This window comes from Elaeis guineensis, chromosome 1, assembly GCF_000442705.2.
Source record: "Elaeis guineensis isolate ETL-2024a chromosome 1, EG11, whole genome shotgun sequence".
Classification (NCBI taxonomy): Eukaryota; Viridiplantae; Streptophyta; class Magnoliopsida; order Arecales; family Arecaceae; genus Elaeis; species Elaeis guineensis.
In genome coordinates this window covers 172,350,732-172,362,014 of record NC_025993.2, presented here as the reverse complement: position 1 = coordinate 172,362,014, position 11,283 = coordinate 172,350,732, and the positions used below count along the sequence as shown (strand labels likewise).

General features: G+C 37.8%; 1 non-coding gene across 1 annotated transcript; it reads right to left on the bottom strand.

Moving 5' to 3' along the window:
• Positions 1–424: 424 nt before the first annotated feature.
• LOC140855147 (small nucleolar RNA R71) lies at positions 425–530 on the bottom strand. Its single transcript, XR_012138178.1, has one exon. It is a non-coding gene; the product is annotated as a small nucleolar RNA R71 (small nucleolar RNA).
• Positions 531–11,283: the final 10,753 nt, after the last annotated feature.

Sequence of the window (11,283 nt, the reverse complement as noted above, 5' to 3'; positions counted from 1 at the left end):
AATAGAAAGAACCTTTAGAGCCAACAGACGTAAAAATATGGACCGAAATCAGGAGAATGATCCACCCAAACAATTGAAGGAGTACTTTACTCCTTCCACATATACCTACTCTCCTTGTATTCAAGTACCCCCTGTGGAGGCCACTCAATATGAAATTAAGTCCAGTATAATCCAAATGTTACCTTCATTTTATGGACTTAGTAATGAGGACCCTTATAAACATCTTGAAGAATTTCTTGAGATATGCTCAACTGTCAAAATTCACAACTTCTCCGATGATGCTCTTAGGTTGAAATTATTCCCTTTTTCACTTAAGGATAAAGCCAAATACTGGCTACATACTTTGGATTCCATGACTATATCAACCTGGGACCAGCTGCAAGGAGAGTTTCTCAAGAAATATTTTCCCATAGGAAAAACTAATCAAATAAGGAAAGCCATAACTAGTTTTTCCGAATTAGATGGAGAAATATTTCATGAAACATGGGAGAGATTAAAAGACCTTATTAAAAAATGTCCCCACCATGCTGTACCCAAGTGGCAGTTAATCCAATATTTTTATGATGGGCTCTCCGAAAGACATCGACAAATGGTCGATGCATCATGCGGTGGGACATTTATGCTGAAAAGTGAGGATGAGGCATGGCAACTATTTGAAATTTTAAGTAAAAATTCATTACATCATATGTCTGCCTCTATTAGAGATAAACCCATGTTAAACCCAAAAAGAGGTGGAATATATGAAGTAGGAAATGCCATAGATATCCATTAAAAGGTAGATGAACTGTCCCAAAAATTAGATCGTCTTCTAAATACTGGACAATCCCCAATTCCACCTAACCCAATCCAAGAAGTTTGTGCATTGTGTGCAAGTCCGAACCATTTTGTTAGTGAATGCCCAGCCGCACCTCAATTTTCTGAGTTTGTGCACGAGCAGGTTCAGCAAGCTCAAGTCCAACAAGCTCGCTGACCAGGAAACGATCCATATTCGAACACTTATAACCCCGGCTGGAGAAATCATCTAAATTTTTCCTGAAGACCACAACCAGTGGTTGGTCCTGTCACACCTCGACCTCAATATCAAGACCCAACATATAGGCATGGACCATACCATCAATTTCAAAATGTTCCTCAACCGTCTACTACTGGTCACAGCTCAGCTTTTGAGGAAAAAGTCCTGAAAGCACTAGAACGATTAGAAGTAAACACTCAGACCCTTAACTCCCACACACAATCCATTGCTAAGCTAGAGACCCAAATAGGTCAACTAGCAACTGCATTCAGTAGGAGGGAAGGAGAAAAATTACCTAGCCAACCCGAGAGCAACCCAAGAGGGCAATTTGTGATTGAGAGTTCTAATACCCCAGAAGCTTTTTCTGAACATGCCAAATCAATCATGACTCTGAGAAGTGGGAAGGTCATTGAACACACTAGTAAAACCAATGAGACCGACCCTAAACCTCTAACCGAATCCAAATCACCCAAGAACAAGGAGGACCTGAAAATAGAGAAGGAACCAACTGCACCAGAATCATCTTACTTGCCTAAAGCCTCATTTCCGGATGCCCTGAAAGCCCCTATTCCTGCAGATAAGAAGGGAGGAAAACTTGATGAGATGTTGGAATTGTTTAAGCAAGTCCAAATTAATCTTTCCCTTCTAGACGCAATCAAATAGGTCCCTACTTATGCCAAATTTTTGAAGGATTTGTGCACCCAAAAACGTAAATCTAGATCACAAATCCCAAAGAAAGTACGTCTCACTGAACAGGCTAGTTCTGTCTTCCAGCATGCCACTCCTCCAAAACTTAAAGACCCAGGAGCCCCTATCATTTCCTGTGTTATAGGAGATTATCACATTGAAAAAGCTCTTCTGGATTTAGGGGCAAGTGTGAATCTTTTACCTAGTTCGGTGTATGAACTTTTTGGATTCGGAGAACTGAAACCCACATCAGTCACACTGCAGTTAGCCGACAGATCAATTAAGGAACCACGTGGAATGCTTGAGGATGTCTTGGTCAAGGTAGATGAGTTTTACTTTTCAGTTGATTTTCTAGTTCTCGATATGGAATTAAGTGGCAACCCCAGACAAATTTTCATTATCTTAGGACGATCCTTCCTAGCTACGGCAAATGCATGCATTAATTGTAGGACAGGAGTCATGGACGTATCGTTTGGGAATAAGAAACTAAGACTGAATGTGTTTGGTGCTTCCCAAGGACCATCAATGGATAGTTGCTTCGAAGTAGATACACTAGAAGATATTATAGAAGATGCAACACCCATAATTCTAGCACCAGACCCCTTAGATACTTGCTTGGCTCACTTTGGAGTGTGTGACTTTGAAGAATATATGAAAGAAGTTAACATCTTGTTAGATACACCACACGATAAAATCACTCCTCCATGGACAATCAAGTATGAGCCATTGCCCACATTAGCCAGTACACCAATAATCCCATCTCTAGAATCACCACCTACGTTAGAATTGAAACCTCTTCCTGCTACACTCAAGTATGTATTTCTAGGACTCAATGACACCCTCCCGGCAATCATTGCATCAGACTTGACCCCTAATCAGGAAGCACAATTGGTTGGTATTCTGAAGGAATACAAAAAGGCTATCGGTTGGTCCATTGCCGATTTAAAAGAAATTGACCCCTCCATTTGCATGCACCATATTCATTTTGAGGAACATGCCAAACCCATCGAGATATGCAGAGGAGATTGAACCCAAACATGCGTGAAGTAGTAAAAAAAGAGGTGGTAAAGTGGTTAGATGCTGGAATCATTTACCCCATATCCGATAGTAAATGGGTCAGTCCCACTCAAGTAGTACCTAAGAAATCTGGTATTACTGTGGTGGAGAACGAAGAAGGTGAACTACTTCCAACTCGCATATCATCTGGATGGCGAGTATGCATAGATTATAGAAAATTGAATGTCGTTACTAGGAAGGATCATTTTTCATTGCCCTTCATCGATCAAATCCTAGAACGATTAGCAGGACAAAGTTTCTATTATTTTTTTTATGGTTATTCAGGGTACAATCAAGTACCTGTATTTTCGAATGATCAAGAAAAGACTACCTTCACCTGCCCCTATGGCACCTTCGCTTTTCGGCGTATGCCATTTGGGCTTTGCAATGCACCCGCTACATTTCAACGGTGCATACTGGCCATTTTTTCGGATATGGTGGACAAATGTCTTGAAATTTTTATGGATGATTTTTCTGTGTTTGGAACCACCTTTGAGGATTGTCTTCATAATCTTTTCAAAGTTCTTAAACGGTGTATGAAGACAAATCTTGTCCTAAGTTGAAAAAAGAGCCATTTCATGGTGCGGAAAAGAATTGTATTAGGACATATTATTTCTGAAAAAGGGATCAAGGTAGATAAAGCCAAAGTTGAGGTCATTTCAAAACTACCACCCCCTACTTCGGTCCGACAAATACGATCTTTCTTAGGTCATGCCGGATTTTATAGACGCTTCATCAAAGACTTTAGCAAGATTTCAAGATCCTTGTGCAATCTGTTGGCCAAGGATACACCATTTGTCTTTGATGAAGACTGTTTGAAAGCGTTCAACACATTACGAACAGTCCTGACAACAGCATCCATAATAAAACCCCCTGACTGGTCCATTCCATTTGAGATTATGTGTGATGCCTCTGACTTTGCAATAGGTGTCGTCTAGGCCAAAAAATCAATAAGGAGCCACATGTGATCTATTATGCTAGCAAGACTCTTTCCGATGCCCAATTAAACTACACCACAACAGAAAAAGAGCTACTAGCAGTAGTGTTCACCCTTGAAAAATTTTGCTCATATCTGTTAGGGTCTAAGGTTCTAGTTTACTCTGATCATGCGGCTCTGAAACATCTCCTCTCAAAGAAAGATACTAAACCACGTTTGATCAGATGGATCCTTCTTTTACAAGAATTTGATCTGAAAATCCGAGATAAGAAGGGTTCTGAGAATGTGGTAGCTGATCACATCTCCAGGATCTTAGTTGAACACACGATAGGCATAAATGAGGTCAAAGAAAAATTTCCTGACGAACAACTTTTCGCAATCTCTTCTAGCCGTCCTCCATGGTTTGCCCATATTGTCAATTACTTGTCAACAGGACAAGTACCTTCTCACTGGACAAAACAAGAAAAGAATCGATTTTTCTCGCAAATTAAATATTATTTCTGGGAAGAACCTGAACTATTCAAATATTGTCCTGACCAAGTTATTCGCCGTTGTGTCCCCGAGAGTGAATTCCAAAATATTCTCACTTTTTGCCATTCTTCGGCATGTGGGAGACATTTTAGTGGAAGAAAAACTGCAGCAAAAGTACTGCAGAGTGGGTTTTATTAGCCAACGCTTTTCAAGGATACACATGAATTTGGCCGAAGTTGTCTACGATGTCAGCAAACAGAAAATTTATCCAAGAAGGATATGATGCCGCTGACCCCCATTTTAGTAGTAGAAATCTTCGATGTTTGGGGGATTGATTTCATGGGACCTTTTCCAGCCTCATTTGGATTTGAATATATTCTAGTGACAGTTGATTATATATCAAAATGGGTAGAGGCAATAGCTACACAGACTAATAATAATAAAATTGTAATTAGTTTTATCCAACGAAACATCATTAGTCGATTTGGCTTCCCAAGGATAATCATTAGTGATGGGGGGACTCATTTTACGAATAAACATTTTGAAGCACTTATGAAAAAATATAATATTTCATACAAAGTGGCCACACCATATCACCCCCAAACTAATGGTCAGGTAGAGGTGTCAAATAGGGAGATTAAACATATCCTAGAAAAGATGGTTAGGCCCGATAGAAAGGATTGGTCTCTTCGCTTAGACGACGCATTATGGGCTTACCGTACTGCTTTTAAAACACTCATAGGAATATCTCCCTATCGACTTGTATTCGGAAAAGCTTGTCATTTGCCGGTGAAATTGGAACATCGTGCATTTTGGGCCATACGGCAATTTAACGTTGATATGAAAAATGCAGGTTCCAATAGGAGACTCCAATTAAATGAACTTGAAGAGCTACGCAATGAAGCGTATGAGAGTGTCAAAATTTATAAGGCGCGAACTAAAGCATACCATGATAAATTTATTACACGAAAAATGTTCGAGCCCAATCAAAAAGTTTGGCTCTTCAATTCTAGATTGCGTCTGTTTTCTGAAAAACTTCGCTCACGTTGGGACGGACCTTTCATTGTAACTCAGGTATTTCCTCATGGAGCTATAGAACTCAAAAATCCTAAACAGGGGAACACTTTTAAAGTGAATGGTCAGCGATTGAAACCTTATATAGATGGAATTAGTGATGGAGAATTAATTGAATCTGTTGATTTAGTGGATCCAAAACTGTCATAATACTCAATTCAGTCTGGCTGAAGACGTAAAACTTAGCGCTTGTTGGGAGGCCACCCAACGATTTCATATTTTTACTTTACCGCAGCTGCAGGAATTTAGAACAAGAACCTATTAATCAATGAAGCTATCTTCAACTTTCGAAGCAAAATTATCCCAGGTGCACTCTCTCCTTTTATTTTCTTTGCTTTCCTACTCCATTGAGGACAATGTAGATTAAGTTCGGGGGAGAAAGGAAATTAATCAAATCCTCGAGTATGGTCAGAAATAATTAGTTTTGTGGATTCAAATTTTATTAGGCATCCTAATAAATGAATGATTAACGGTCAAGATAATTTTAGAGATACTGAGGAATAAATTATTAAGAAAACCCAATGAATGGTAGGGTTTAAACTAGATCAAATTTTAGGAGTGATTCTACAAACCCTCTTCTTACTGATCTCAATAAAGAATCTGCTTCATGAGAAATTGGGTGGAAAGATCGAGGTATGCAAAAATTCTCCTTAAAAAAAAAAAATATTGGTTTCCTACTGAGTAACCGGGCCCTTTCGCCTAAGTAAGTGTTGTGGTTCGCGTAAAAAGGTAGGCAATGTTATATATTTAAAATAATAATAATAATAATAATAATATATATATATATATATATATTAAGGAGACTAAATTGTAAGAAGATAATAAACCTCTTTCCCATTAAGTTAGAGGATTTAAAGAGTAAAGTGGGGAATTGGTGAAAGAAAAGCTCTGAAATTTTTTTAGTTAATACTCAATCACTAATTGGGTCAAATTGATAATCCAATGAAATATCTCTTTAATGATCTGACCAAGTATCATCTACCTTTTGGGATGTCTAACCTAATTTTTGATTCAAGATCGAGTCGGTATACAATGCTGATATATCTATTTTACTCGAGGACGAGCAAAATTCAAATTGAGGGGTGTGATAAATACATAATTTAAGTCATTTAAAGCAGAAAATTATATTTAATTTATTTTATTTATTAAGAATTTGATATTTTTTTTATGTTTTACAAGAAAGATGATCGTCGATACAAAGAGTCTAATTCATAGATCAAAAAGACTCAAGTTTGAAGAAATTTGGACTTAAAATAAAATTAAAATAAAAGAAGGATGCATATGGTATTATAGAAAATGAAGATACTATGCAAGGAATCCAAAAGGATATAGATGTCATTGTGAAGAAACTTTTGTTTCTTTTTGGAATATAAAAATGTTTCACGTGAATTCAAAGGTTCTGGGCGCATGAATTCAAAACAAAAGAAAAAAGGATCTGGGCGCGTTACGTGAATTCAAAAGAAGAAATACGTGAATTCAAAAGAAGAAAGGACGTGGGACGCGCGCGTGGATGCGGGACGGACGCGATGCGGATGCGATGCGGACGCGGGCAGGACGTGGGACAGACGCGGGCACAGGTGCAGCATCGCGCGGGCAGGCGCACGGCAGACGGGTTTACAAGGAATTTTTGATGACGATCAAACAAATACTTATTAAAGGAAAAAATTAATATTTAGAAATATTTTGAAAGATTTGTATTTTCTTTAGTCCCATATCGAAAAATCATGTAAAACTCCTCTCTCCTAACACCTATAAAAAGATTTTTGTACTCCCATTGAAGGGAGGAGCCCAGAAATTCTTCTAGAGCCTTGCATAGAGGAATAGAAAGGGACTACTTCATGAGCAGCTAGGCTAGCAGTCTCGGAAGTGGAGAAGAAATTTTGTAACGACACAGAGATGGTTTATTGTTCTAAACTTTTCTGTATTTCTTTATATGCAATAAAGTTTATGCTTTTTATTTAAATTATCATGAGTTCTTTATTTGCTCCCTTTCATATGCTTTTATTTATGCTTTCTTGTTAGATTAATATTAGGAACAACTTTTACTTTTCGGAGACGCGCCGTGATCTACAGATACGGGACGTGCCGAGGAAAGAAGAGTTGTTTACCTAGTACTTTTCGAAGACGCGCCGTGATCTACGGGTACGGAGCGTGCCGAGGAAAGACAGGTATTTTTCCTAAGATTAATCACATCTATTTAGTTAAAAAAGAGATACAACTCTGCTAGTGCAAATTAACTCAAAACTCCCAAGCTCTTTATTTTTTAATTACCTCAATTTTAAGATAATTTATTTTCTAAATCAAAAACAATGCTTCTTTCTTTTACCTTGCAATCTCAACTTAGTCCAAGGTCCCTGAGGATACGATCTCGACTCATCCTACCTACGTAGTGAGTAGAGTTATTTTTTTGGTGCTATCAACGACTACGCATCAAGATAATATCTCCAAAGAAACTCAGGGAGGTCTGTGAAGCTCATCATGGAACGGACCATATCTAATAGGGTCCAGTTCCTCCGTTCTGAAACCCCGTTGAGTTGTGGCGTTCCAGGTGGAGTCTATTAAGAGACTATGCCATTGTCCTTAAGATATTCTAAAAATTTTCGACTAAGGTATTCACCTCCTCGATCTGATCGAAGAACCTTAATGGACTTTCCTATTTATTTTTCTATCTCATGTCTGAATTCTTTGAACTTTTCAAAGGCTTCAGACTTGTGTTTCATTAGAAACACATACCCGTACCTAGACATATCATCGATAAAGATAATGAAGTAGACATAGTTGCCTCTAGCCGGCACATCAAATGGGCCGCACACATCCGTATGTACTAGGGCAAGTAGGTCAATGGCCCTTTCTCCATGTTCCATAAAAGGGAGCTTGATCATTTTGCCTTGAAAGCATGATTCACAAATTAGATATGACTCGAAAGTCAACGGACTCAACAGCCCAGATTTTTTCAATTTGTTAACCCTGTCTTCTGCTATATGACCTAGCCTTAGGTGCCATAGATACATATCATTTAGACTATCTCTAGACCTTTTAATTCCTATGGCATTCACATTTTGCTCGATATGAAATACAGATACATCAATATGTAGCTGATAGAGACCATTAATAAAAAAACCATTTGCAACTTTATTATTTTCATAAAATATGTTACAATGATCCTTATGAAAGCTAATCACATAGCCTTCTTGTGCTAAACATGAAACAGAAATCAAATTTCTGCTTGCTGCAGGCACATAATAACAGTCTCTAAGAACTAAATCTAATCCTAACGGTAATCGCAGAGGGTAGGTTTCCACGGCCACAGCAGCAACTCTTGCTCCGTTCCCGACGTATAGGATCATATCCCCATCCCTCAGCCTCCTGCTCTCCTCAAGATCCTGCATAAAAGTGCACAAATGAGCACTAGAACCGTGAGTCAAGTACCCAACTGGATGCAGATAAAATCGTAAGATTAGATTCTATAACGAGCATACCTCCAAAAGGACCATCCTTCTTATTCTTTAGGATGGTCAGGTACTGAGGACAGTTCTATTTTCAATGACTGTCTGAATTGCAGTAGAAATATTTTTTCTTTTCAGCAGCCTTCTTCTTCGGTTCCGTCTTCTTCCTTTTTCCATCTACCTTCTGCTTCTTCACAGACTTTTTCTTCTTTCCAAAAGACTTTCTCTTGGAAGAAGTCCGCTCCACAGTAAGGACTGAGCCTTTTGAACTCTTCAAAGAAAGCTCAGCCGTAACCAATATGTTTATTAACTCAGCCAAGGTACACTACATCTTATGCATATGGAAGTTCTTGATGAACTGACCATATGCATCGGATAAGGACTGAAGGATCACATCAATCTGAAAATCCTTGTCTAAGATGATTCGAGCTTCTCAAGCTCCTCAAGGTCCTTGATCATTATCAAATAATGATCTAGGACTGACTGCCCATCACGCATTTTAGCCTTAAAAAGTCTTTGACAGACTTGATACTTGGCTGCGCGACTTTGTTCACCAAACAACTCTTGTAGGTGAGCTAACATTTGGCAGATAGTTATAATGTTCTCATGCTGGCGCTGTAAGTCATCAGACATGGCACCCAACATATAGTACCTAGCTTTGTTATCGTCATCCATCCACCTTTTCAGAGACACTCTCTGTTCAGCAGTCGGACGTGCTGGCATAGCAGATGGATCCTAGTCCAAGACATGAGTCAGTTTCTCAGAACCCAGAATAATTATATAGTTCCTCAACCAGTTCTTGAAATTGGATCCAGTAAATCTGTGGGTGTCTAGTATTTTGGTCAGGGGATTGGACGCAGACATGTTTCCTGTAGAGAGTCAAAAGTTTCTAGTTAGATTTTGTAATCAGACTTAACCAATTTATTTAGAAGTTTTATTTTTAAACAAATTAGGCTCTCACTATTTTCTCATATCCCTACACTCCCTAGGTAGAGATGTGAAAATCTCCGTGATTAGTGATTTCTAGTGGGTGGTACGGTCTCACCGACTGGCTCATCACCTCACCTAACAGTTATTGGTGATGGGTCAACCGATGAGTGGACAACTCTTGTCCAATGATTCTCTAATCATGGTGCACCCAAAACTTGGTCTCTAATTCATGAAGTTCATCGTGTCCGGAATATTGCTCCAATCCTTAGTTAAGTCAAACCCACCATTTGCACGAATTAGATTTCTGATTGAGTCCTTCACCGTATCCAGAATATTGAGCATAACCTATCTTCTAATCCATAGCATCCAATGCCTAATGGACATGGTTGCATCTTTCCAATGTAACTGAGCCACTGTAACCAACCGAAAACAATCAACCCCGGAAAGGACCCACATATCCACAATGGTGGAAGACTTTAGACTTAATATTTTTTTAGAAAGATTTGATTTAGGTCTCATTAAACTTGACTTGACATAATCATAACAATTATGACTAACCTAGTGGTATGGGTTAGCTCGAATTGTTAGCCACCTCAAATCAGAACTGGATCGACACATATGGTCAGGTAAGTGAGACCGGTGGGAGGGATATGCCATTAACTTGACAAGAACGCATTCGAATCAAGTAGCTCCCAATTAAAAATCTGTCGATCGCATCTGTCTAATTTACCTTAGACACCAAATTGTCGAACCATAACCAATTGGGTTAGCCTACAATCCAGACTCTAACCACTGAGCTAAATTAGGTCTTAACTTGATCGAGTCATATTTGAATATGATTCGATCTTGACCTAGACTTAATCCTATTAGGCTGGTCAATTATTAGCTTTCATGATCCCACCTAACCAACTTTTGATTCGATTTGATCAACCGCTAGACCTAATTGAGCTACCCAAGTCCGAACCTAATTTTATGAAAATGACTTAGATATGAAATTTTTAATTATAGATCTAATTTAATTTCATAAGCTTAATTCATTAATTAAGTCTTGGGCTCATAAATAAAATATATAAAATAAATTCTAGAATTTCAGGATCTAGGGTTTTGCAAAAAAGTAAGTTTGATTTCTGATTAAGGATGAATGCGCAGCACCCCTACACGCCATAAGAACACTCCATTAAATGGAAGGAGAGAGTCTTAAATCCTACTTTATTCTTATGACCAGACGACCGTGAGGAACACCTTAATCAAAAATATTGATTTAACTACAAAACTAGTTAGATCTAAGTTACATATCATATATATAATTTCAGATCTAACTTATACATATTTTGCATACATCTCATGTATTAAAATCTGATCTAATTAGCATGCTTTCAGATCTGATACATCACATGTAACATCTAAAAAATAAGATTTAAATTAAACTATTCAATATAAAATCTATTCTAGACAGTTACTAGAACAATTCTACAACTAGTCTAGGCATGAGCAGATCAATCTTATGAATTAATTAAATTTTATTTTTTATTTTTTGATCTGAATATAATATTTATAATATCAAAAAATTAAAAAAATAAATTAGATCTAATTTATATTTTAATCATATTAAAATATAAAACTTCAAGACTATTCATAGTTTAAACTATTCCTAGTCTAGTCATGCATCT